The 26,076-nt window shown below is 40.9% G+C and overlaps 1 pseudogene; it reads left to right on the top strand.

Moving 5' to 3' along the window:
* The first annotated feature begins 380 nt into the window (after nucleotides 1-380).
* Nucleotides 381-26,076, top strand: part of LOC122144390 — a 51,100-nt pseudogene continuing 25,404 nt past the window's right edge.

Consider the following 26,076-nt stretch of genomic DNA (forward strand, 5'->3'; position numbering starts at 1 on the left):
CAGTTCAGAGAATCGCATTAAGAGAGCAAGGTATTACTTATTAAATAAAAAGCATCAGTCCCTGATATCATAAAAAGATGTTAACAATGTATCCTTTATTATCCTAGTAGCTAAACCCAACAGAGTGATAATGTTAGTTTAATGAGTGTGGTGCCTCCTCCCCTTTGATGTGGAGCAGTGAGAAGAGAGAAAGTGGAGCTGCCCCTGTTAATCCTCTCTGAACACGTGCACCAGATAGCTGGAGACTCTGAGTCGTTCCCACTCCCATACGGGGAGACCAGGCAGCCTGCGGTCCGTGGCATCACAGAGAGTTGTGGGAAAACTGAGGCAGGGATCTGTCCCAGCCGAGAAGAAGGAAAGAGATGGGGACGGCAATCTGACTTCTACTGCCAGTGCCTGTAGATCTACTGCACCATGGCAGACGGAGCGGAGGGAGAGGAGGAAATCCAGTTTTTTACGGAACAGTGGAGTTTACGGTTGACAATATTTTACATCTGAATTAGTTTAATTGATTAGTTTTCTAACTATACCTTATAATTATATATGTGATAATGTGTTTATTTATGCATTATAAATTAGATTTCTTAATGAGCGTAATTGACTGTAAAGTCATAGAAATTCATGTTTGAAAGGTGTATGAATCATGAACTACACTGTTTTTTATTGTATATTGTCAGTGGTATGTTTGACCACGTTTGACAGCTCATGCAGAGTTTTAATGGATGTGTTTGGATGAATGTGGAGTGACACGAGCAGGTGTGTGGATTTGCTGTCATTGTTGTCTATTTTTACATAGAGGTTGGATTGTCACTGTTTGAAACAGGACTTTACACTTGGCACTCCGCACAGAAGCATGAAGGCAACATACTGCAAGGACTAAATTATAAATCTAGGCTACAGACTAAATATACAGGGCAAAGATGTATAATTTTTGGATGTAAGAATGAGGCCCATTACTGCCATAATATACAGTTGCACTCTATATTGTCAAGTCATCTATATGGGGGTGGAGCCCGTCCTCTGACACTGTAGTGTTGTAAATGTCTGGCTGGCTGTGTTGTAGTTATGTCAACATGAACACTAAGTCATTCGTACCCGAGCTTAAAAACTGGCCTGATCCATGGATGCATTGAAAAGATTTGGAACACAGTATGGAGTTCATCCAATGCAGAGTTCGAGCATAATAGGTGTTGTGCTGCTGTTGTTTGTGATGCTGCTGTCTGTCGGCTCTGAGCTCTGAAGTCTATATACCAGAGAAGGGGATTAGCAGCATTCTTCAGCTTGTCCTAAACCAAAACCTGTTTTGTTTCAGTCTATTTAAAAAGTCCGTTACGTGTCCTCCCACTTTTATGTCAGCCTCTATGAGTCTTTTCAGCTCATATTAAACTGGAAGCAGTTTGATTAACTGGAACATTTCAAAAACCGAGTTTAACTGTTAAATAAGAAACTTCCACTATCAGTCAAATCGTTTGGACATAGTTATTTTTTAGTTTTCTCATGATCCGGAAAGTCGTGTGACACTTTCATCGAAAAATAGGTTTTGTAGGCAAATATGCGGGGATTATGCCTTGTGTGTGATTTTTCTGATGAAAAAAGCTATTTTTTGTTTTTTTTACCTATTAAAAACAAAGTGTGGACTTTGATAGTGAAATCGAAAAGCAGTTAAAAAAGTGCCCAGCTTGTGTGAATCGTCCTGAAAATACTGTACTACAAAACATCTCAGGGAGACGGATCTGCATCTTGTGAAGTCAGATGAGGAAAATGGTTTGAGTTGAACAGAACTCTAAGGCAAACTAATATCTAGATATATATATAATATATATAAATATATCTGTACATAAGATTTCACTTGGCCATAATTATTTTGTGTTGGATGTTCTTACTAATATTCCTAAAATTCTACAGTGTAATCTAATTCTACATATATGGTCCACACTTTTGACTGGACGTGTGTATTTCAACAGTTTTTCAGATCATCTTTGGATCATTCTTTCATTTAAAGATTTATTCTGGAGTATGTTCATCCCAGCCATTGTCTCTATTAGACTGTGCTAATGATGCTTTAGTTTTGACTGGCATAAATAGTCATAAATTTGTTCATGGCTCAGTTTCAGTCTGCACTGTTTGGCTTCTTTCACTGCTCGGGAATTGCATGTAGCGGGTGCTATAGCCTGAAATAGAGGGGGACCGAGAATGAGGAGGAGCTTTGAGAAGACAAGTCAGGGGGAGAACCTGATTGAAAAAAGAATTGTTAAGGTTTGTGTTACTGTAATTCGATAGGAGAGCCTGTTTCAAAAATGTGACTAATATCTTTATACATGTAGTTTTTTTTTTTGTGACCTCGTAATCAAATACACCTCCCCACTACAGCTGAATACCTGTCTTTGACCATGCACTTCGTTTGACACACAGCAGGTCATTGTTGCAACGGCAAAAAGTTGATTTAAAAAAAGAAAACTTAGTTTACGCTATTTCTATAGCAATTTATAATATCTAAAAACGTACATGTTCCTTTCTTACATGCACATAAGTTGTCATACATAAAAAATTAAATTGTAATACAATTTAAAATACACTCAGTCTTGCAGTATTAATGACAAAAAGACTTCCAAACTTCTGAACTGAAAGTAAATATTCTACTTCTTGCTTGAAAATGCTTGTCTTTACCACTTCCCCTTTTTCATACGGTATAAAACTTTTATTCAATGCAACAAATTAATCAATTTTTTATTGTGGTCTCACAATGACTATATTGTCAGGGAGTGTCTTTGCGTCTCAGGTTGCTAGCAGATGTGTGCAGTGTGGACGGCGGTCTTTTTCACACCCAGCCCACTTATGGCTGTACATTCCATCCCTTTGAATGTATCTATCAGTGCAGTCAGTGAGGACACTACATACATACATAATCACCACTGTCACAGAGACTAGACCTGTCAAGTTTTGGACTGTTCTTGGAACCTTGAGTCCCTATGATTTCTTCATAAAGTCACATGCTAACGTCCTACATCTGTTACTCTTTGTAAAATGCTTAAACAACTACATAAAATATGCCAATTTGGACAACGATATCACATACGTTGAAGCGTGAAGCAGGGGCAGCAATTAGGAAGTTGTCAATCTAAATTCTCGACGTTTTTGAGGTCATCCTTGTTATGGCGAATAGAGTTTTTACAGAGGGCGGCCGGGTCTGCACATCAAAAATTAGGTAGCACCACCAACAGGCCTTAGCACTGTTGTATTAAGATCAAATGAATTGTTATTGATTTCATATAAACCTACCAGAAGGTTCTCACAAGGCTTGAATATTTTAATAATGTAAAAATCAAATTGATTCTTTTCAGTCGGCCTCATGTCGCGTTTTGGCTGTAACCTGAGCTATATTCAGGATTAGATGGCACGTGCTGCCCTGATCAAGGTTACAAATAAGCATGTTATTAGCAGCAACGTGTGCTATGGACATGCTGTTACAAAGAAAACATTGATGACTTGTCTAAAGAAAGTATTTCAGGAAGTGTTTTAATATCTTGCCAGACATCCAAATTGGATTTCTATGATTGCCAAAAGAGCAAAAAATTTACCTTTGCTTCTTAGTAGTCTCAATATCAGATAATCCCCCATCAACAAAAACATAATATTGTCTTTGCTTATCACAAAAATTTAAAGTTAAGTTAAAGACTGTTCTTTTTTTTTTTTTTTTTTTGGGCAGGTACAAGATGGAAGTTCCAGTGGGCACCGAAATACTTTGGCTACCAACATTTATCAAAATATATTTTAAAGAAAATAAGGTCATCTAAGGTTTTAGGGTGAGTTAAATCATGCCAGAATTTTTGTATTTTTTGAGTGAATTATCCTTTTAACTGTTCTAAAATGTTTAGGCCTATTTAAAACTTGATATATAACTTTAAGAATGACATCTTGACTTTCTTTTTCTTTGTAGGATGACCAGGTGGTTCTACAGTGCACTGCTACTATCCTGAAGGAGCAGATTAAACTCTGTCTGTCCTGTGAGGGTTTTGGAAATCGCCTGTGTTTTCTAGAAACTACAATCTAATGCCCCAGGTTTGCCGGTTTTCAGTTCATGAATTCTGAAATACATCTGATGTTTTGGATTCCCCAGTTTTCACGTTTTGTTTGTTTTGTCCATTGTCTGCAATGTTCCTCCTGATCTGGCTATATGCTGCTTTATTCTGGAGCAGTCGTTATCTGTGCGTGCGCTTCAGGAGATGCTGGCTAACACAACTGAGCTTAATGAGGTTAGTTCAAAAGCACATACATCAGGAATAAGGTCATAGTCACCTTTAAAGGGATAGTACACCAAAAAACATTTTTTTTTTTTTAATGAATTAAAGTTAGAAAAAGCATGAGGGGTTATTCTCCATTAAAGTGCACATATTTATAACCTGAAAAATGTTTTCACGTTGTTTTTCTGAACTCAGCATGACAGTCTCTTGTCCTCCTCCTCTTTTTTTCCTCTTTTGCCCACTGTAGGCAGTCGATTTGGATAAATGGGTAGGTTTCTATTCGTAACAAAATTTTGTGTTAATCTTTTGTGTAATACTGTCTCCAACAAGACAAAAAAACTTGTCTTGTTGGAGTTTGTCATGACAAGAGTCCATATAGACACCTACATGCATCCCTTGAATTGTGTATAGTCATGTTTTTACACCTTCTTTCTAGTCTTTCACAAGGGAGGGAGGGCCCATCGCACGTTGTTGTATGGCCACGCCATCCTGCTTAGACACACTCACTCTGGCATGGTGGGGTCAAATCTCAATACACACACACACAGACCATCAACAGATGAGTATTTTGAGAGAAAATTTACTACAGTGAAAGAATGGGGCCATTTAACTTAACCGTTTTCCGTTTTTATTGATTGCCATCGTCTTTGCATGATGCAGTACCTCAGCTGTTTGACGGACATCAAGGTCACTCACAGACAAGATGGCTTTTGATGTGGGCTTGCGGCCCCCCGAGGACTCGACAGGTGTCTGATTTCTAGTGGATTGCTATCACAGTGTACTTGTAAATCATACAAAACAGAAATCTGACTAAAAATCCGTCCTTATCTTCATCCATGTGAGGCATGTTGGTGGACCCATTCACCCTGCTTCCAAGCAGAGGTCAGAGGGTGAGAAGGTCAGGGGTGGGCGATGAATCTCATCCTGGTCAGCGTGTCCTTTCTGAGAGATATCTGGGTAAAGCCTGTCTCTACTGTATCGCGTCCAACAACCAGTCTCATTTGGATGGTCTGCCGACAGTTTTTACCTGACTAAAATCGGTGTCCCATCAACAGCACCTTTCCTATGCCAGCGGAGACCCTCAATGGTGGCGCTCTCTTTTATGCAAAACTCTTGGAACATGAACCCAGTCTGTTCTGTGGCTGTGGCTGGCAGAGGGTGAGCTTAAAGCACGTCTTTCAACGAGCGACCTTTTCGTTTACCCACACTGTGACCATTTCATATGCAATAGGGCTGCATGATTCAGGGATCTATATTGCAGATTTAAAATGCAATCAATTTGGCCAGACTTTTATTATTATATATTAATGTGGATATAAAAATTGCATTATAATGGTCTGTTAATGCTAAGAATGTTAAGTTTCCGGGTAACAACCAGGAAAAATAACTTTCTTATGTACAGTACTACTCATAGCATGTAGCAAAAATCTGCATGATTAGAGAACTCCAGTTATGAGCAAACAATGAACAACCTCAAGTGTGATCAACTACATTAAACACTTAAACTATTCTAAACGTACACGCATACAGTTTGCATAGGTAAAAGGGGTTAAACGTTAAAGCAGTAACGAGAAGAGAAAATAAAGGACATGTAGCTATGGGACAATTTGAGAAGCAAGCGATCTACATGCTGAAGGAAACATCAGTGTCTTAGTTCAAACACACCCTTGTAAAAAGGGTGCAACAAATGATACTTAATGTATCAATTATTAGACTAGTTGGATTCTCTGGGACGTCTTGCCTGTTTGAAAGAGAGGCCTGATGCAAATTTGGGACTAATCTCCCGTTGGTACTTGGGGCTGAAGTTTAGTGATGAGAAAGAACCAGTTTGAGTCAGAGTACATCTTGATGAATGGAAAGACTAGGATGTAGCCTGGCACAAGCTCTAGGGTGGGTCATTATTTTGAAGTGATCATCTTAGCTCAGTGTTTTCCTGAATCTAAATAGGCAACCCGTCCCTAACCCTGATCTGGGTGACTCAGTGATCTTTAAAGGGTGACAATGTCACAAACCCTCGGCGGATGCTGAGTTGTGGTCGAGCACATTGAAGAATGCAGATCCTTTTGGAGGGAAATTTTACATATCCTTTTGTCTCTAGCAGGTAATTCTTGCATATTGATGCCTGAGTTTGGCTGGTCAAGAGGAGAATCACTTCACAGATTCTCTGATATTAATATATACTAAACTGATGTTCCACAGAGTCACGAGTCGCAAGACTAATATAATGTCAAATTACACAAATAGGAAAAGCTAAGTTTGAGGCGTACGTATACCAACCATCCGGCATATGTGTGCTCTGGCTTAATTATGTCAAAACATTTATATATCTAGAAAAAAACACTATAAAAGAACATATGGATTGACAAGTAGGATACATTATTGTACATTGATCGCAAGTGTATAACACGTTAAGCACAAGACCAAGTGTCCGTTAAGCAAATACTGTTATTCTCAGAGAAAAGGTTTGATTCTTATAGGATATAAATATGCGTGAGTAGAAGCTATCACATTCCTTATAGAGGACCCTGCTGGTGGTCTTGCATCAGGTGTCGTGTATCGACATTTGGTTCATCAAAGCATCTTTCCACATACCATTGGATCTTTGACAACAAACTGAATGCATTTTTTTTGTGAGGTTTCCATGGGTTGCAGGGTTAGCTGACTGGAGGGCATGTTTTTCTGTCCGTCTTTTTCCACGGGCACAGGGAATGAATGTTTTAACAATATCTGCTGGCTGACCATGGCGATGACTCAGAGCACGTTGAGATGTATATTAATATTGCTACTGTAATCTAAACAATTGAATGTAATTTAACTTCAGTGTAAACGACATGCCCATCTAACCAACAGTCAATTGTTCTCTTGTGTTTGCATAATGGTTCAGAATTGCCCTTATGAAGGTGGACCCATTATATGGGGTTTGCCGCCAATGCCAGATCTCTGTGGAGACTGGAGCGCTCTCTTCCATTGGGTTGGTGCTAATTTGGTAATACAGCAGAGCCTTAACAACAAAAAAATTTTTTTCCTTTCCCCTCGATCCTTTGCGAGCACATATCAAAAACCTTCATGTACACAGGTGGAGTGGATACTCACATGAAGTGGGGTCCCGTCGTTCAGCGTCCGTGCGTCACATCACCGACAGGCAGGGTAATCTGTTGCTCTGGATGAACCAGAGCAAGGACTTCCTGCCTTGGGGATGCAGAAAAAGCGAAGACGAAAGAACTGCCGCTTTCTGGGCTTTTCGTGCTTCAAAGGTCTTTAATACTCGCTCAGTTTTCTAACCTACTCTCTAGGAGGTTTTGCGTTTTTTTTGGAAATGTTTTTCTAACAGTCCTTTGACACATCAAATTCCATTGTGACGCGAAGTTAGGAAAGACCGGATGTTGCTCAAAACGGGATGTGGAGTGAATGGGGGATCCCAAGATCTCAAGTATTTGGAGAGTTCCATGTGCTTGTGCGACATTTCCCTTCTACCAGCCCGGTGGCCCACATATGTCCCCGGTGGATGCCAAGTCTGCCTCGTCTGGTGCCACTGAAAAGAAGGTACGTGTATTAATCTCATTTAACACTACTGTTCAAAAAAGTTTGAGGTCATTATGCTTTGGTGATTGGGTCTGATTACACCGACCCAATAGGGGCTAGAATGATGTCACCACAGGCGGTAGTTGCTGTAAATTTCATAGGCACCGAGCTATGGCTACCATTATTGGAAAAGGGTCAGCGCTCCGTTGTTTGCCTAATTTGAAGGCTCGCGTGCGTGGTTCCGTATTTAAAGTAGGGTCGGTCTAATCTTATACAGAGCTGTGCTGGTGCACACTAGTTTCCACACATGTTTAGTCTCTTCTCGCTAGCTTCCAACACGACCGGTCAGGAGCAACAAAAAGACTGGGACAAAACTGGCTCACACTGCGTGCCCACAGAGGTTCAACAAATCGGGTAGACAGCGTCAAGAAGTAGGCCCGCGAATATTAGTTTACTACAGAAGCACTTCCAAAAACTACAACGAATGAATGGACGTCGGGTGGCGACAATGCATATTTTCCCGGGAACGTTGTGATAGTCACAGTTTACAGACGAATGGGACAAAACCTGGTTGAGCGCTGCACCAGAGAAGCAATGTGTGTTCACTATGTAGCGAGACCATGCTAGCTTTCCCAAGGGCAGATGAACTTAGAGTGTTACAATCATCCGGGTTTAAATTGCTCTCAAATTGATTTGATATTGACGCAATATTTACACTGAAGCTCACAGGCGGCTTTGGTAAGGGGTATGACATTTCCAGACCAGGCACAGAGTGCTGTCAATCACAACACACACTGGCCCAGTCTAACCAATCACAGCACCATGTTCGTCAATTTCATAAGGCGGGCCTCTTCATTTGATACAAGAACTATTACAGTCGTTCATACCAGACTGCGGAGAGAGGTGTTGTAATAATGTAAATATGTGAAAAATAATGTGTTTTTTTGAACAACCCCCTAGTATGAGAGCCTGTTTCTAGTACCTCCCCCCAAAACAAAATCCAGACTTTGTAAAAGAGCAATAATAGGAGGACCCTTTAAAACTTTACAAATGTAACAGTAAAGTTATTTGGAACTTAATATTCATCAAAGAATCCTGAAAAAGTTTTTCCAAAAAAATGTTTTCAATTATAATAAGAAATGTTTGTTGATTGCCAAATCAGCACATTAGAATGATTTCTAAATGGATCTTTTGACACTGAATAATGACTGAAAATGCTGAAAAATTCTGCTTTGCCAGCATAGGAATAAAAACAGTTAATTTACATTCTAATAATATTTTCACAATATTACTGTTTTACTGTATCAAATAAGTGCAGTCTTGGTGATCGTAAGAGACTTCTTCCAAAAAGAAATCTTACTAACTCCAAAAATTTGAACAGTGAAGTGTAAATTCCATCTAGTCAGTCCTAAAACGGCACAATTCAGATTTTCACCAGTGCTAATATGTGGTGCTTCTTTTTCATAGGCCATACTGCATCAGGAGGGTCACCATGGATGATGCTCTGACTGTGGCACCGTTCTCAGACAGCAGAATCCCCAGGCTGCTAGAATGATCTATAGCACAACAGGACTCTTCACTCAGTTTCATTAAGTATGAAAAAATTCAATCTTAACGGGTTAGTTCACCCAAACATGGAAAATTAGCCCGTAAATTACTCACCCTCAAGGAATCCTAGGTGTATATGACTTTCTTCTTTCAGACGAATCTAGTCGGAGTTATATAAAAAATTGTCTTTGATCTTTCAAGCTGTTTAATGGCACTCAGCAGGTGCTGCAGTGCATCAGTCCAAAGGGTAGAAAGTGTCTCATACGGCTCCGGGGGATGAACAAAGGCCTCCTGTATTGAATCAATGCATTTTTGTAAGGAAAAAAAATCCCATTTTCAAAATAGCTTGCACCAACAGTTTGTTACACAAAAGCATTTCTGGGCTGGTGACAGTATGAGGTCAGAGCTTTGGTGCGCATGCGCGCCGTGAGTCTCGTGAAAAACCAATGTTTGTTAACAGGAGCAAAGGAAGCAAAGTTTCCTTACTTTAGCACAGGAACACCAGTCTCCCTCTTGGCTTATATCGAAATCCTCGACATTCTTTTTTACAAATCCTCGTTTAGTACTTCTAATTCATGACCATTGTTTTGTTTTTGGATCTCAAGCTGCGCTAGCGCAATTCGCACTTCTGAGCGGGACACATGCGCAACGCCGACCTCATAACGTTTATCGGACGCTGCCTGTGAGCTGCTTCTCTGTTTACAACAGTGAGCGCAAGCTAGATTAGCATTGATTATTAAGATCCTCTTTCGATTATTAAGTTTTAAATATGGTTATTTTTTCCTACAAAAATGCATCGATGTTCGCTACAGGAGGGTTTCGTTTAACCCTGGAGCGTGTGTGAGACACTTTTTTTAAGGAGGGTCTGCCATGGGTGGCTTTTATTTCCACTTCTTTTTGGACTGATAGTGCAACACCCCGCTGAGTGGCATTAAACAGCTTTTTGAAAGATCAAAAGACAATTTTTAATATAACTCGGACTGGATTCATCTGAAAAAGAAGAAAGTCATATACACCTAGGATGCCCTTGAGGGTGACTGGTCCATTTATGGGCTAATTTCATTTTTGGGTGGTTGAAGCACTACGCCCTTTAAACCAGGCCTATGGTGGTTTAAGATGGTCTTCTAGGAGGATGAAGACGAAAAAAGTGAATCTAAAAACTGACTAGCCTAACCCATTTAGTCACTTACTTAGAGACTCAGGATAGAATCAGCTTAGCACCATTAACACTAATTCAATAAAAGGATAAATAGTTTATTAAGCCCATCCTTAAATTTGGGTATTATTGTGGGTTTTGTTTTTTTTTTTTTCTGACAGGGGGTGTCTGGACTCTCTGAGAGGGAGAAGAGTAAAATCTCCAGGCCCATCTTCCTCGTCTCTGCCTCTAGACGCTGTGGTTCTGTCCTTGCAGGATCTCATCTTCTATTTCCGCCCTCCAGAGGAGGAGCTGGAACACGAGGAGAAGCAGACCAAACTGCGCTCCTTAAGGAACCGTCAGAATCTATTCCAAGAGGAGGTTAGAATGCTGGCAAATTATATAAAACAATTACAAATAAATATTCAAATTTCATTTATACTAATTAGAATATATTGTCTTTAAATTCACTGCAATATAACATTTAAAAAACATACATTTATAAATTACCAAGGTCTGCTTTGTTATAGGGCATGATTAGTCTCGTATTAGACGGTGTTGATCGACTGAATGTCTACAACACTTCAGCCCACTTCTCAGGAATTTGCCGGGGAGGAAGCAGCCGAGTACTGGAAAGAGATTAGTCAATGTTTAATTTTATTAGCTGCTGGGTTATGGCTGTGGTTTACTTTGATGACTGTAGCATACAATACATGTATGACTTTCCCACACTGAGCGCCCTTAATGATTTACTGTTTTCAGTGTTTTTTGGAAAAATGTAAAGCCCTTGCATTTTTTGTTTTTTTTCACCTATAGCATCTCTGATCTCTGAGGAGTAAACAGGGCAAATTGTGCTTTGTTTTGTGATAATCTTGACTGGTTAGTCAGCAAACTGGACCGTTTAGAGGCATCTTCAGGTAGGAAGCCATAATTTATTTAAATCTCCAAATAGAGGCCTTGAATCTATGAAATAGGATTCTGTTAGGATTTTAGAAAGTTCATCAACATGAATTTGAAATAGATCTCTTTTGTAACATTATAAACGTATTTACTGTCACCCTCAATTAATCTAATGTGTCCTTGCTGAATGAAACGATTTTTCTTAAAAAAAAAAAAAATCTTCTAAACAGTAGTGTATAATTGCATATTTTAACTGCCAGGCATTCTGGAGGTGCTGTATTGTATCCTTATTGAAAGCCCTGAGGTGCTTAACATCATCCAGGAAAACCACATCAAATCTATCATTGCGCTTTTGGACAAACATGGACGCAATCACAAGGTTGATATCTTTTTGTAATCAAGATTTAAACTTTTCTAGACTGCAACTTTTATCGTATCTGACCACATGCTCTGTCTGTTTGTGGACTCTTCATTGTAGGTTCTAGATGTCCTCTGCTCTTTATGTGTGTGTAACGGTGTTGCTGTCAGGTCCAATCAGAAATCTGATCACTGAGAGAATCGCTGCTTACCCCCCGGGGCGTGATCTCCTCCTGCAGAGCCAAACATCATCAACTATGTCAACCAGGTCTGACTAAGTACAACCCAAATGATATATCATAAAAGAGATCTGTAGATTAGTTTGTTTGGCATATTTGAGCTAATGTTTTGATGTTTTGCAAGTATGAAAGACCACAACATTTTTTCTGGGTACATGTGAAGGCTCTACACAATATAAAAGTGGTACTATCGAGTTAAATCGGAGACCATGTGGATCCATTCCCTTGAACCGCTCAGGCATGTCACCCCCTCCGTGTTGGCTGGGCTTTGACCGAGGGTTACAGTCCCTACCCCGGAAGGAGGGAGAGGGATGGGGAGGGCATGGGAGTCGGAGATGACCTCTACTCGTACGGCTTTGATGGAATACATCTGTGGACAGGGTGAGGATTACCTTCCTCCATCTGTTCCAGCACATATCCCACTGAGCATCATCTATAACATTATACTCTTGTCAGGTCGAGTACCACGTCAGGTGTCCTCAATCCAACCCACACATTTTCTCCGCGGCTGGAGATGTGGTGAGCTGCTGTTTTGGATCTGAGCGTCCCTAGCATCTCCTTCCGGATTAATGGACATCCCTGTGTGTTCAAGGCATGTTGCTGGGGAGAATTTTCAATCAAACCTGGATTGTGTCTTTTTTTTTTTTTTTTTTTTTTTTCCCTGTGTGTCGCTTCTCAGCTCTGGGATTATTAAGTAAGAGCCAAGCTTTTTAATTTTCAGCTAATGTTAAACTATTCCTCTTCCTGAAGCCAGATTGAACCTAAATAGGACAAATTCAAAAAAATGGCAATTTTTTTGCCATTAGAGTTCGGTTTTTCTCCTTGGTGGGCGGCATGGAGACTTCAAATTCCTTCCTCCTCCTGGTTATACCCCATGCTATGAGGGGCAGGTTTCTGCCCAAAGATAGACTGCGTATTGAGCCCATTAAAGAGTATAAGCATGACTTCAATGGGGTCCGGAACCTTTTGGGGCCGACTCAGTCTCTTTCCCACACTGCCTTCACTCCCTGTCCAGTGGACACACTGTGCAGGTTTTGTGGGATTTCATAAATAGTAGTTAAAAGTAAAATTTATTAATAAAGTGACTTCTGCTGTATTGATTTTGCCATCTACATTATTTTCTGCAGATTGTGCCTTCCTTCCCAATCATCGTAGAGCGGATTAGAGAGAAACTGGCTGAGAACAGCCATGAACTGGGGGTGGGCCGTCACTCGAATTGAGCAGGGCCTGGACCTATGGACCGGTAGGTGAAAATACATCTAAATGAAAACATAAACTGAAAATACAATTGAAGAATATAATGACTCTTTTAAAATACTAATGTGGCACAATTAACATATGTTAATATAATAAACTAATGTGAGACTTTTTTGTAGATTAATCATAGCCTTAATACTCAGTACTGTGACTGCTGTCACCCATACGTCACACTTTTTTCAGGTTTCGTGATGACAACACCACGAAAAAGAAGCTGCATCTCCTTGTCTAGTGGATGTTCCAGCCTCCCTCTCCGGAGCCCGAGAAGAACTACAACTTGGCAATGTCTGGCACCTTAAGAGACACTGAAGTGAGTGAAATACTGACTTCTACATGTTTTGCTTTCTGTGTTGTTAATTACCCATTTCTGTGTATCTATCTCAATAAGAACTCTTTTTTTTTTTTTTCTGGCTTTTTCGCCCCCCTGTCATGTAGGGATGGGTGATTAGCAGAGAAGCAGAGGAGACACGTGGTGAAACGAACAAGAAGATCAAGCTTCCTAAAACGTCGATATTACAGAATATTCCTGTCGTAGATCACTAATCATTTAAAGCTAATATAATAAAGATAATCTAATAACGGCGTCTTCCCATATTGCGCGTTAAACAGTGTTTGTTTACACACCGTTCCAAACTAGCTGTCTGTCTCTTTTCTGTATATACATCCCCCACGTGCTCCCGGTTATTTTTTTTTTTCCGCAGAGAGATAGTATGCCGATTGTTTTCCACACAAATAGCGAAAGCTATTTTTACAATTGATAGAATAAAAATGTTTTTGAGCACATAATATCAGCCTATTAGAATGAGTGCGAAAGAAATCCATGGTGGACAACTGACGACACGCATACTGAAAAATCCGCCCTGTGCATCACACGACATAAAACTTATTATCCATTATTTACACATTTATGAAATTCTAAAGTATAACAGCTTTTACTGTAAATTTTACGACCATTAACTGTGTTGCCTGACTATTTAAATTGTCATGCTGTTTCACAATTGTATGGTTGTATAGTACGTAATCCAACTGGAAATAAGCGCTACTTAATGAACCCCGAGACGTGGGCGGGGTTTCTAGTGACCCGTTATCAAATTACATAATTTCAATGACGTGGGACAAATTAACGGTGATCTGTCGTCTGCAGCTTGACGTTCTCGACGCGAAGCGCAAGCGGGTTAACGATGGACACCACTAAGGAGGGGGGGGGGGGGGGGGGGGCGATCTGGAGCTAGAACAAGGTGGGACAACGCCAGCTGGAACAACCGATATAGTGAGAAGTCTCAGCTGCAAAATTGCACGATAGACGGCTTGGGGCATCCGGCATAGCAATGAACGGACAGTGTCGATCAACATGCTGGCCCTTTACAAGCGAGTAGTATCAAGCGAGGCCTGCACCACTTGTGCCAGGAAGGCATACAAAATATAACCAAGCACACTACAATATCAAAAAAATAAGAAAGTGCCACAGGGTCGTCCTCATGAGCCCCCGCTTAGCCTTGCACAAGTCCATTATGACACAGAGGGTAAGTGAGATGGGGGCCACCCATATCTTTTGGACTTTGACGACCGCAGGGCGGCGGGGGCGAGAGCGTCGCTGGGCACCACCCCCAACTCGAGTAAAAGAGCTCACCACCGCGTGCGTGGTGCGGGCGTCGGGTGGCGTGCCACTCACACGGTCCAAAAACTTTTGGAAAAGTGAAGAGACAATATTGCAATCATTAGAAAAAGCCCGAAGGGGATCTCGACGAGAAGTAAACATATTAAGACCTGATCGTTCCTGTAGGGTTCTGCGTTATTTGCGTCGGATTTGCGTGTGTTGAGAGGCGACATTGTTAAAACAAGCGCAACCCCCGTCTTGTTACCATACAATCTAACTGGATGAAAAGACGAAAAAAGACCAATCGCGACAGTTGTATGTGCCGCTGTAACGGAACTCTGATTGGCTATGGCGTACAAATATTGAGCCACCCTGACCAGGATAGCAGTGAGGTCTGTCCATCTAATCATTCACCAAATCAAACTCTTAAAAGGGGAACTTAGTCATACAGTGCTTTTTGTATTTGAATATTTGACACACTCACACCCTCTCGGTGACCATTTATACTAGGTGGACCTGGGGCTGGCGTAGGGTCGGTCGGAGTGATAAGCATCCGTGTGTTCAGGGCAGAGAAAAATCCTATGCCGTAACACAGGGGAAATGGTACTTTGAGTTTGAGGTTTTAACAGTGGGAGAGTATGAGAGTTTGGGTGGGCCAAGACCAAGCGTCCATGCAGACAGAGAGCTTGGATCTGATGACCTGGCCTATGTCTTCAATGGGTTCAAGGTACTACTTCAGTTTCATTAGCATTGTTAGGGGCTTCTTTGTTTTAAGAATCTCCTACAATCATTCATTGCACCAGTAAGCTTACATTATTGGATCTGATGACCTGGCAAAAGAACCTCGAGAAGTATTAGTTTTGATTTGATATCAACACCAAAGAAAGGAAATGGAATTGTAATGTCATAAGAACCTAGGGAAGTATTTGTTTTTGTTTTGTATTTAAATTGAAGGAAGGAAATGGAATTGTAATGTAGTTCTCTTACAGTCACCAAGGATGTAATTATTTGATCAAAAATAACTGTATTATATTTCAGTGGAATTTAAGATGCAATTTATTCCTGTCATGACAAAGTTGAATTGTCAGCATCATTACTCCAGTCTTCAGTGTCACATGATCCTTCAGAAATCATTTTAATATGCTAATTTGGTGTTTAAGAAACATTTCTTATTATCAATGTTGAAAACAGTTGTGCTGTGTAATATTTTTGTTTTTTCAGGATCCTTAAATGAATAGAAAGTTTATTAAATGAACAGCATTTATTTGAAATATAAATATTTTGTAACATTATAATGTGTGTACTGAAACTTTTGACCAATTTAATGCAGAGTGAAATATAAATATATTTAAAAAAAGAAACTGAATAGTACTGTATAATATAATATAACTGATTTTTAACCATAGGCTCAGCGTTGGCACATTGGGAATGAGCCGTTTGGCCGCCAGTGGCAGTCTGGTGACGTAGTGGGCTGCATGATCGACCTGGCGGAGCAGAACATCATGTTTACTCTAAATGGAGAAATGCTCATCAGTGACTCTGGATCTGAGATGGCCTTCAAAGACATTGAGATTGGAGAAGTGAAGTCACAAAATAAGAGACATTATTTCCTGTTACATTTAATAATGTATGTTCTCTTGACCAGGCTTCATCCCCTGTATGGCAGTCTGGGGCTGTCTCAGGTGGGTCGTATCAACCTTGGGCAGAATGTGAGCAGCCTGCGTTACTTCACAATCTGTGGCCTGCAGGAAGGGTTTTGAGCCTTTCGCCATCAACATGAAGAGAGATATTACCATGTGGTTCAGCAAGAGCTTGCCACAGTTTGTGCCTGTGCCGTCAGACCACATTCATATTGAGGTAAAAACGCATTATTAGTTCATGTGAATCTGCACAGCTTAGCTGCTGGTCTTTCTTCATTTTCTCAATCCAGTGATATTAATTAATAAAAATTATTTTCATTCATAAAACAAAGCTAAAATAAAATAATAAAATAAACAATATACATTTTAAATGGAAAAAAACTTATTTAATTGCACTGAGTAAAAACATCATTTCTTCATGTCTCATTTCAGGCTGCAAAGCAATAAAAATGTAATTATTTTAAAAGGTGGGGGGGGGGGGGTGATTATTTTCTATACCCACTGTATATACTATAATGATAGATAATATAAAAAAATCTCAGCACCCTTTTCTCCTTTAATAATTTGAGCTTCAATAGGTGTCCCTTGTGGATGCCTTAGTGTTGTGAACGGTGGGGGATAGCGCCCCCTGTCTGAAGCTAACTCATAGGACGTTTGGGTCTCAGAATGCCAACACAGACCTTGTGTTCTTTAGACTCAGCATGCCGATAGAATTCCACCGAAACCTTCAAGGTGCCAGTGGGAGCTTCTCCCCTCACCCGGACCCTCACTATCCCTGAGGATGAGGCTCTTGAGGTGGACCCCGAATCTGAATTTGAGCTCCTGAAGAAGTCAGCCTCTCGCAAGGAGCAAGAGATGAGAAAGAAAAAGAGCCATCCGTCCCAAAAGAGCTTCCTGGCAACAAAAGAGGGCGAGAATGAGAAGGACATCACCACAGAGAAGAGCAAAAAGAGAGGGTGAGAAAAGATACAGTAGATGAGAGATCTGTAATTCTCTCGTTTGATTCTGAAATGACAAAACATCTGTGATTTTCAGCTTTTTTTCCAAGGCGAAGAAAGCAGCGTTTATAGCCCCACCACCGGTGGTTCCAACAGTGCCTCGTCTGATGCAGGACGTTGTCCCAGATGATCGAGACGATGCTGATATTATCTCAAACACAACGACTGTATGGATGAAATTTTAGAATCTTTTCCTTACTAAATGTCTTTGTATCATATGCATAATTTCATCTAAATAATACTTTGATCCATGACAATGTTGTCATGTGTAACAAAAGCCCTTCTTTTCATTCCACCAGTACTTATTATTCAGTTCGGGTGTTTGCTGTACAGGAGCCCAGTGGAGTGTGGGGTAGGGTGGGTCACTCCTGACTACCCACCAGTATGACCCACACTTTGATCTGGGTAAAGTCAGAAATGTAACTGTTACAGTTGGGGACGATAAAGGCAACATTCATGACAGGTAAGACCATTCATGCTGCTACCATACTTCAGTACATTTTCCACCAGAACAGGCATGCATGAGTAAGGACCCCAGGTTTACTTAAACCATTTCATATCACTTTTCTCAAAACATCTCATTGTCTTTCCTCTGCTTTCCTCAGTGTAAAACGCAGCACCTGCTTACAGTGGTCTGGGGATGAGAGTTTAGCAGCTCACAGCAAACACGCATCAGCCAGGAGGACTTCGTGATTGGCTGCTTGGTGGACCTGGACACAGGACTAATGACCTTTACAGCCAACGGGAAAGAGATCAATGCCTTTTACCAGGTGAGATAAAGTGGTCAGAGTAAATTAGCTTTCACTTGTTTCCTGTAACTGACAACTACATAAGGAACTACTGTAGGTAAATTATTTCCATTTAAATTTATGTCCATTTAATGTGACATTAAGCTGTTTCTCTGTGTTTCAGGTGGAACCCAGTACTAAGCTCTTCCCTGCTGTCTTTTGTTTGCCATCAAGCCAGAACATGTTACAGGTGGAACTCGGCAAACTAAAGGTCACTATCTCATGCTAAAGATGTCATTTTGATTGTACAAACATTCTAAAGTAATTTCTGCTCATGTAAATTGTTCTTCATTTTTATTACACTTTTTCTTCTCTATATTCAGAACATAATGCCCATCTCTGCGGCCATGTTCCGTAGCGACCATAAGAACCCAGTACCCTCAGTGTCCTCCCAGGTTGGATCTCCAGATGTTGCACACCTGTCATATGGAGCCGAATGCCTAATCACTTTTTGGCCCCTGAAAACTGGCCGCTGTTGAGTGAGAGGCAAGGCTGGAAAGTGCAGTGTATGGATCCTCTTTTTATGATGGCGCTTGCACATTCCAGAAGAAAACAGGTATTCCATTAATATGAAAATATAACCTGGTTATTTCATTAGAAAATAGAAAAAATAATCCTTGATCCTTTGATATAAAAGAATCCAGTGTTTTAAAAAAGTCATTTACAAAACTGAAAACTTGTCTTTTCCTCTTTTCTCTAGGTGCATTGACATCCTGGAACTGTCAGAGCGCACCGACCTAATGACGTTCCATTACCACAACCTGAAACTTTACGGCTCTGTGTGCGCATTCTGGGCAACAACCGTGTTGCACATGCCCTCTGCAGCCACGTTGATGAATCGCAGCTCTTTTATGCCATTGAAAACACCTACCTTCCGGCCCCATCCGCAGCGGCTACTACGACTTGCTCATCTCCATGCACCTCGAGTCTGCCAAGCGCAACCGTCTCATGACTAATAAGTGGAGTTTCATTGTGCCCATGACGGATGACACACGTAGCATCACTCTCTTTCAGATGCTGAGAAGGCCCATGCGGCTTCCTGGGGTCGGCCTCACCACCTGTCTACGCCCCAAACTTCACTTCGCCCCACTGGGTTTGTGGGCAACTAATGCAGACCTCTACAACCTCAGCCCCATCATACCTCTTCAGGGAGGTGAAGGAAATTAGATTGGTGTCTTGTTGTGAAGACTACCACAGAATTGGCTTCTTTATTTCTCTTTTTGTCTTTCTGTACTGTAGATGCTTAAAGACCATGCTCTCAGCATGCTTACAGAAGCCGTGCAGGACGGTGGGCAGGGCCATGCGGGATCCCGTTGGTGGCAGCGTTGAGTTTCACTTTGTGCCCATTCTAAAGCTCATCAGCACCCTGCTAATAATGGGCGTGTTTGATGACAATGACGTCAAACACATCCTGAAGCTGATCGAACCATCCGTCTTCACTGATGGTGAGAACCCGGCAGAAGAATTGGAGGCAGCCAAACTGGAGATGCCGAGCAACAGCTGGTCTGCAAAGAGGAAGGAACTGGAGGTAAAAGAGGAAGAGGAGCAAATAGAGGGTGAAAATGAGGGAGAGCTTCTGGATGAAGGAATGGGAGAGGAAGAGGAGGAAGAGCTTGAGGAAGAGGAGGAGGATGAGCTCGAACCTGAGGAAGAGGAAAATGAAGAGCAGGGGGGGAAAGGAAGGGAAAGAGGATGAACATGCTGCGGAAAAAATGGATAGAGAGAAAACAACAGACAGAGAAGAGAGAGAAAGAAACTGGTGCAGGAGAGGCAGAAGTGAAGGAAGAGGAGGATGTGGGAGAGGGACTGCTGCACATGAAGCTACCTGAGTCTGTTAAACTTCAGGTGAAGTACTACTGATTGAAGACTTTCATATATATTAGTATTTCTCTCACTTGTTGATTTTTTCTTTTTCATCCTTAGATGTGTACTCTCCTGCAATATTTCTGTGACTGTGAGCTGCGTCACAGAGTGGAAGCCATCATCGCTTTCTCGGACAGGTTTGTCAACCCTGGTGCAGACCAATCAGAGACATCGATACAATGAGCTCATGCAGGCCTTCACGATGAGCGCTGCAGAAAACAGCCCGCAGAACCCGCGAATTCCGCTCCCCTCCACAGGAACAGGTACTGTTCAGCCGCTCTGGAGAGAAAATTCAGCCTAGCTTTTTTAGCTTTATATATACCAATGCTGCATTTTCTGTCCTTACATTTACACGTACACTGTTTACTCAGGTGTACATGTTGATGAGCTTTAAGAACAGTCCAGAGGAGGAAGACTGCCCTGTTCCTGAGGAAGTCCGGAATGGCCTGCTGACCTTTCACCATGACCTTTTGGCTCACTGTGGTCAGTTTATTTTCAGAGAACATATACTGTTGCTGTTTCATATGAAGACCAATATAATTAGTCCTTGTTTGTTGCTGCTAACATATTACTGTTTCCACATGCAATTTTTTAAACTTCAAATCTAAGGAGTTACTGTGTCAAACATAATGTTGGGAGTCACATGTATTCTCCTCTTTTTATAGGGGTTCATATTGAAGAGGAGGAGCAGGAAGAGGAGGTGGACACCTCTCTCCATGGGCGCCTTCTGAGACTAGTGGAGAAAGTTAAGAGTTTGCGAAAGAAGCCGGAGGCTGAGCCTGAACCCTGAAGAAGATAAAAAAACCCAGTAAATTATTTTTACTTCATATTAGACTTAAGCGATTCACATTGGACTTTTTTTTTCCATTGCATAATTACACTAACTTTTGCTCCTTTGTCACAGGCACTCTGCAGGAGCTGATCTCCCACACCATGATCCACTGGGCTCAGGAGTCTTTCATTTCAGAACCCTGAGCTGGTGCGGCTCATGTTCAGTTTGCTACACCGGCAGTACGACGCCCTGGGTGAGCTGATCCGAGCATTGCCCAAAGCCTACATTATCAATGCAGTATCTGTGCAAGACACAATGGAGCTACTGGAGTGTCTGGGACAGATCCGCTCCCTGCTCATTGTACAGATGGGGCCTGAAGAGGGAAAGGCTGATGATCCAAAGTATTGGGTGAGTGCATGTTTTGCATCCTAAAGAAGTCCTTTAACTTCAATAAGTAACAAAAGCAACTGCAATAGATACCTTCTGCTTACACTGCAAGAAATTTACACCACCATGGAGTTGCAATTGTCCTCTGTCATTCTCTTTTAGAAATATTATGAGCAACAGGGTATTCTACCAGCACCCCAACCTGATGAGAGCTCTGGGAATGCACGAGACGGTCATGGAGGTTATGGTGAATGTACTTGGAGGTGGAGATTCCAAGGTACGCAGTTTTTCAAAGTCACATTTTTATGCATTGTTGAAGCATTTGATTGGTTTAAAAGATTTTTTTTAAATTCCATTTGCATTTGCTCTGAACAGGAGATCAGATTTCCTCGAATGGTGACCAACTGCTGTCGTTTCCTGTGTTATTTCTGCCGTATCAGCAGACAGAATCAGCGCTCCATGTTTGATCACCTGGGCTACCTCCTGCAGAACAGTGGGATTGGGCTGGGTAAAGCCTGATTCTGAAAGAAACTCACCTTTTTAAGCTTTCATTTTAAATAACTTTTCATCTGCAGTATGTGCTTTTATGTTCAGCCTAGTTAAAATTGAAGTAAATCTAATTTAAATGTTGTTATTATATTCACCTATAAATGTTTACTATTTAGTGTCACATCAATCAACCAGTAAACAATTTTTCAGGAATGCGTGGCTCCACTCCTCTTGATGTTGCTGCTGCATCCTGTATCGATAACAATGAACTTGCCCTGGCTCTCCAAGAGCAAGACTTGGAGATGGTGTGTCAACCTAAAGTACAAATGGAAAAAGGTTTGATGATTTTTTTTTTGTGGCCCGCAGAAAACACTTTTTGTCTCTCTGTTTATGCAGGTGGTGAAGTACTTGGCAGGTTGTGGCCTGCAGAGCTGCCCTATGCTCTTATCAAAAGGTTACCCAGATATTGGGTGGCAGAATCCATGTGGAGGCGAGAAGTATCTGGATTTCCTGCGCTTCGCTGTATTTGTTAATGGTTTGTATTTATGATGTGATGATGGTTGTAACTAACTGGACAAAGAAGAGACTGTGTAGTTTGCATACATTAGATATTGTATACTCTGGTTTGCTTGTTAATGTGAGAGTCTTAATATGATTTCAAAAAATTATAATAGTAATTTATGGTATAGCTATATACATTTTGTATAACGTTCTCATTTCAGGAGAGAGTGTGGAGGAGAACGCTAACGTGGTGGTCCGACTGCTGATCAGGAGGCCTGCGTGTTTTGGTCCCGCATTGAGGAGGAGAAGGGGGCAACGGTCTGCTTGCTGCCATTGAAGAAGCTATTAAGATCTCAGAGGATCCTGCAAGAGATGGACCCACTGTTAAAAAAGACAGACGCTTTCCCATGTGAGTGCAAAGCATCTCTGTACTACATTACCATGTGATATAATCAAGTCATTTTACCCTGTGTGATGCTTTGTTACTGTTTGATTTCACAGTGGTATGTAGAGAGGTTTTGCAGTGTTTCTTGTTTATGTTGTGTCAGGTTTGGAGGTGAGGAGAACAGCATGAGGAGAACAGAGTGCACCTGGGAAATGCCATCATGTCCTTTTACTCAGCTCTCATTGATTTGCTGGGTCGCTGTGCACCTGAGATGCATGTAAGTGTGTTTTTATGCCAATGATTGAGTAATACTAAATGAAATCTGCTTAATTGAATATCTCATGCTTCCTGTCTTGTATAGTTGATCCAAGCTGGTAAAGGAGAGGCTTTGAGAATCAGGGCCATTCTTAGGTCTCTGGTGCCTATTGAGGACCTGGTTGGTGTGATCAGCTTGTCATTCCAGATACCTGCTTTTGGGAAAGGTAATGATCAGTTATGAGCTTGTAGATATATGCATGTATTTTTACCATTCTCACACTTCCTGTTTTACTCATTATATTTCAGATAACAGCATCATTGAGCCAAAGATGTCTGCCAGTTTTGTGCCTGATCATAAAGCACCAATGGTCCTGTTCCTGGACAGAGTTTATGGCATCGACAACCAGGACTTCCTGTTGCATGTACTGGAAGTGGGCTTTCTGCCTGACATGAGAGCAGCAGCTTCCTTAGACACGGTAAGATATCTGTATCTTATCTGTATCTTTCTTCACTGAGAAAAATGCTGCCTGTGATAGCAATCAAATGATAAGAGATACATTGAGCTGTGGTGTTCACATGAGAAATGTGGGTTCAAGTTAAGCTTGCAACATTCAGTGTACATAACTGTCTGCAGTACTGTCACAATTACTATCCTGTTCTTTCTTTAAGGCTGCATTCAGCACTACAGAAATGGCCCTGGCTCTGAACCGCTATCTGTGCACCGCAGTGCTTCCTCTCATCACTAAATGTGCTCCTTTATTTGCCGGCACGGACCACCGTGCCATCATGATCGACTCCATGCTCCACACCATCTACAGGCTGTCCCGAGGACGCTCTCTTACCAAAGCTCAGAGAGATGTAATTGAGGAATGCCTCATGTCTTTGTGCAGGTGAGTGTTATTCACTGCAGCAAACAGCAATAAAACAACAAGTGTGCACTCAAAACATGTTTAGCATAGCTGATTATTTTCATAAGTTTAATGGTGACTCAACATCCTTTTGCTTATTGTTGTAATGTTTGCTTTACAGGTACCTGCGTCCATCCATGCTCCAGCACCTCCTCAGGCGGCTGGTATTGACGTGCCAATTCTGAACGAGTATGCTAAAATGCCCCTTAAGGTATGGCATTATATTATCACACATCAGTACTATATATTTAAACTGGTTTCTACAGTTATCTCATCTGTGTGTGATTATTTTGCAGCTGCTTACTAATCATTACGAGCGTTGTTGGAAGTACTATTGTTTGCCCAATGGCTGGGCTAACTTTGGCGTATCATCAGAGGAGGAGCTTCATCTGACCCGTAAACTCTTCTGGGGGAATTTTTGAATCTCTGGCCCACAAGGTGGGAATACACCCTCTTTTGTGTAATAAATACAGAAGATGCTGTTACTGAACTAATTGAGAGTGTTATTCTCTCCCAAAATAGAGTGAACAGTCAGAGTAACATTGTAGCTTTTCTAATTATTGTCTACCAACAGAAATTTGATGCAGAGCTATTCAAAATCGCCATGCCTTGTATATGTGCGATTGCTGGAGCGATTCCTCCTGATTATGTGGATGCCAGTTACTCCTCCAAAACAGAGAAAAAGGCCTCTGTCGATGCTGAGGGCAACTTTGACCCCCAAACCTGTGGATACAACCAAGTACATTTAATTATTAATTAATTTATTATTTTAGTGAGAGAAATAACATTTATAAAAAGTCAAATATTTGATTACTTGTGCTGTTTTAATGTTCTCTTTTTATAGCACTATCATTCCTGAGAAGCTGGACGGTTTCATCAACAGATATGCAGAATACACGCATGACAAATGGGCTTTTGAAAAGGTATGTATTTTATTATTTGTTCACATATTTATTTATTTATTTATTTATAACACATTGCTAGGGGTTCTGTGTAGTATGTTATGTTATGGGTGGTTTCTAGTTGGTTACTGTCTGATTTATTTATCTATTTTTGTAAGAGTCTTACCAGTGCCTTATAATCCATCAGATTCAAAACAACTGGACTTTTGGTGAGGTGCTGGACGAAAATGCCAAGACTCATCCCATGCTCAGGCCTTACAAAACATTCTCTGAAAAGGTAACAGACATCATATAATATTAGATTTTCACCCTCTCTGTAACTATGATGAAGGTCCAAGGGAGGACTAAATCCTAGTGTAGAAGTAACAAAATTAACAAAGATAAACCAAAAACATATATTAGAAACAGAACAAAAACACAAGGCAAAACAAGAACCAAAGCTGAGAACACCAATTAAACACAACCAAGACCTAAATCAATGAATAAATCAATAAAGACACAGCATTATTATTTCATATGTTTTAATTCAATAATATTTGCATTAGGATAAAGAAATCTACCGCTGGCCCATTAAAGAGTCCATCAAGGCCATGATTGCGTGGGAGTGGACATTGGACAAAGCCAGAGATGGAGATGATGAGAAAACAGAGAAGAAGACAGCTCGCAAGATCTCACAGACTGCACAGGTAAGGACAGAGTGGAAAAAAATATCTTGAGATACTAACCAAATACTAGCTACATACTGCTGTATCTAAGTTATGTTTAATTAAATGACAAATTACACATATTAATTGATACTACTAATATGAGTATGATATCATAATTCATTTCTTTTCATAGGCGACCTATGACCCCAGTCATGGCTACAGCCCTCAGCCCATTGATATCTCAGGCATGACACTATCCAGAGAGCTACAGGTACACAGTGCTAATGCACATTCCTATTTAGTTCAGTATCACCATTTCAATACAATAGAGAGCATCATGGCTAACTGTACATTATGTGATCTAGTCCATGGCAGAGCAGCTTGCAGAAAACTACCACAACACCTGGGGGCGCAAAAAGAAAATGGAGTTACAAACAAAAGGTTTGCATTTCTCTAATGTCTCAACAGTTAAAATGGTTTATAGTTATATTATTATTTGTATGTTTAGTTGAAGCTCATTTTAGTTCATCAACATCTCTCTTAATGTATTTTGAATTAGGGGGCGGGACACACCCTTTGCTTGTGCCTTATGACACACTGACGGCTAAAGAAAAGGCTCGAGATAGGGAGAAGGCTTATGAGCTGCTTAAGTTTCTCCAACTTAATGGATATGCTGTGACAAGGTACAGGAGCCACTAAAAATGCATATATACCACAAAATAATATAATTGCTATAATTCTG

This window comes from Cyprinus carpio, unplaced genomic scaffold, assembly GCF_018340385.1.
Source record: "Cyprinus carpio isolate SPL01 unplaced genomic scaffold, ASM1834038v1 S000006658, whole genome shotgun sequence".
NCBI lineage: Eukaryota > Metazoa > Chordata > Actinopteri > Cypriniformes > Cyprinidae > Cyprinus > Cyprinus carpio.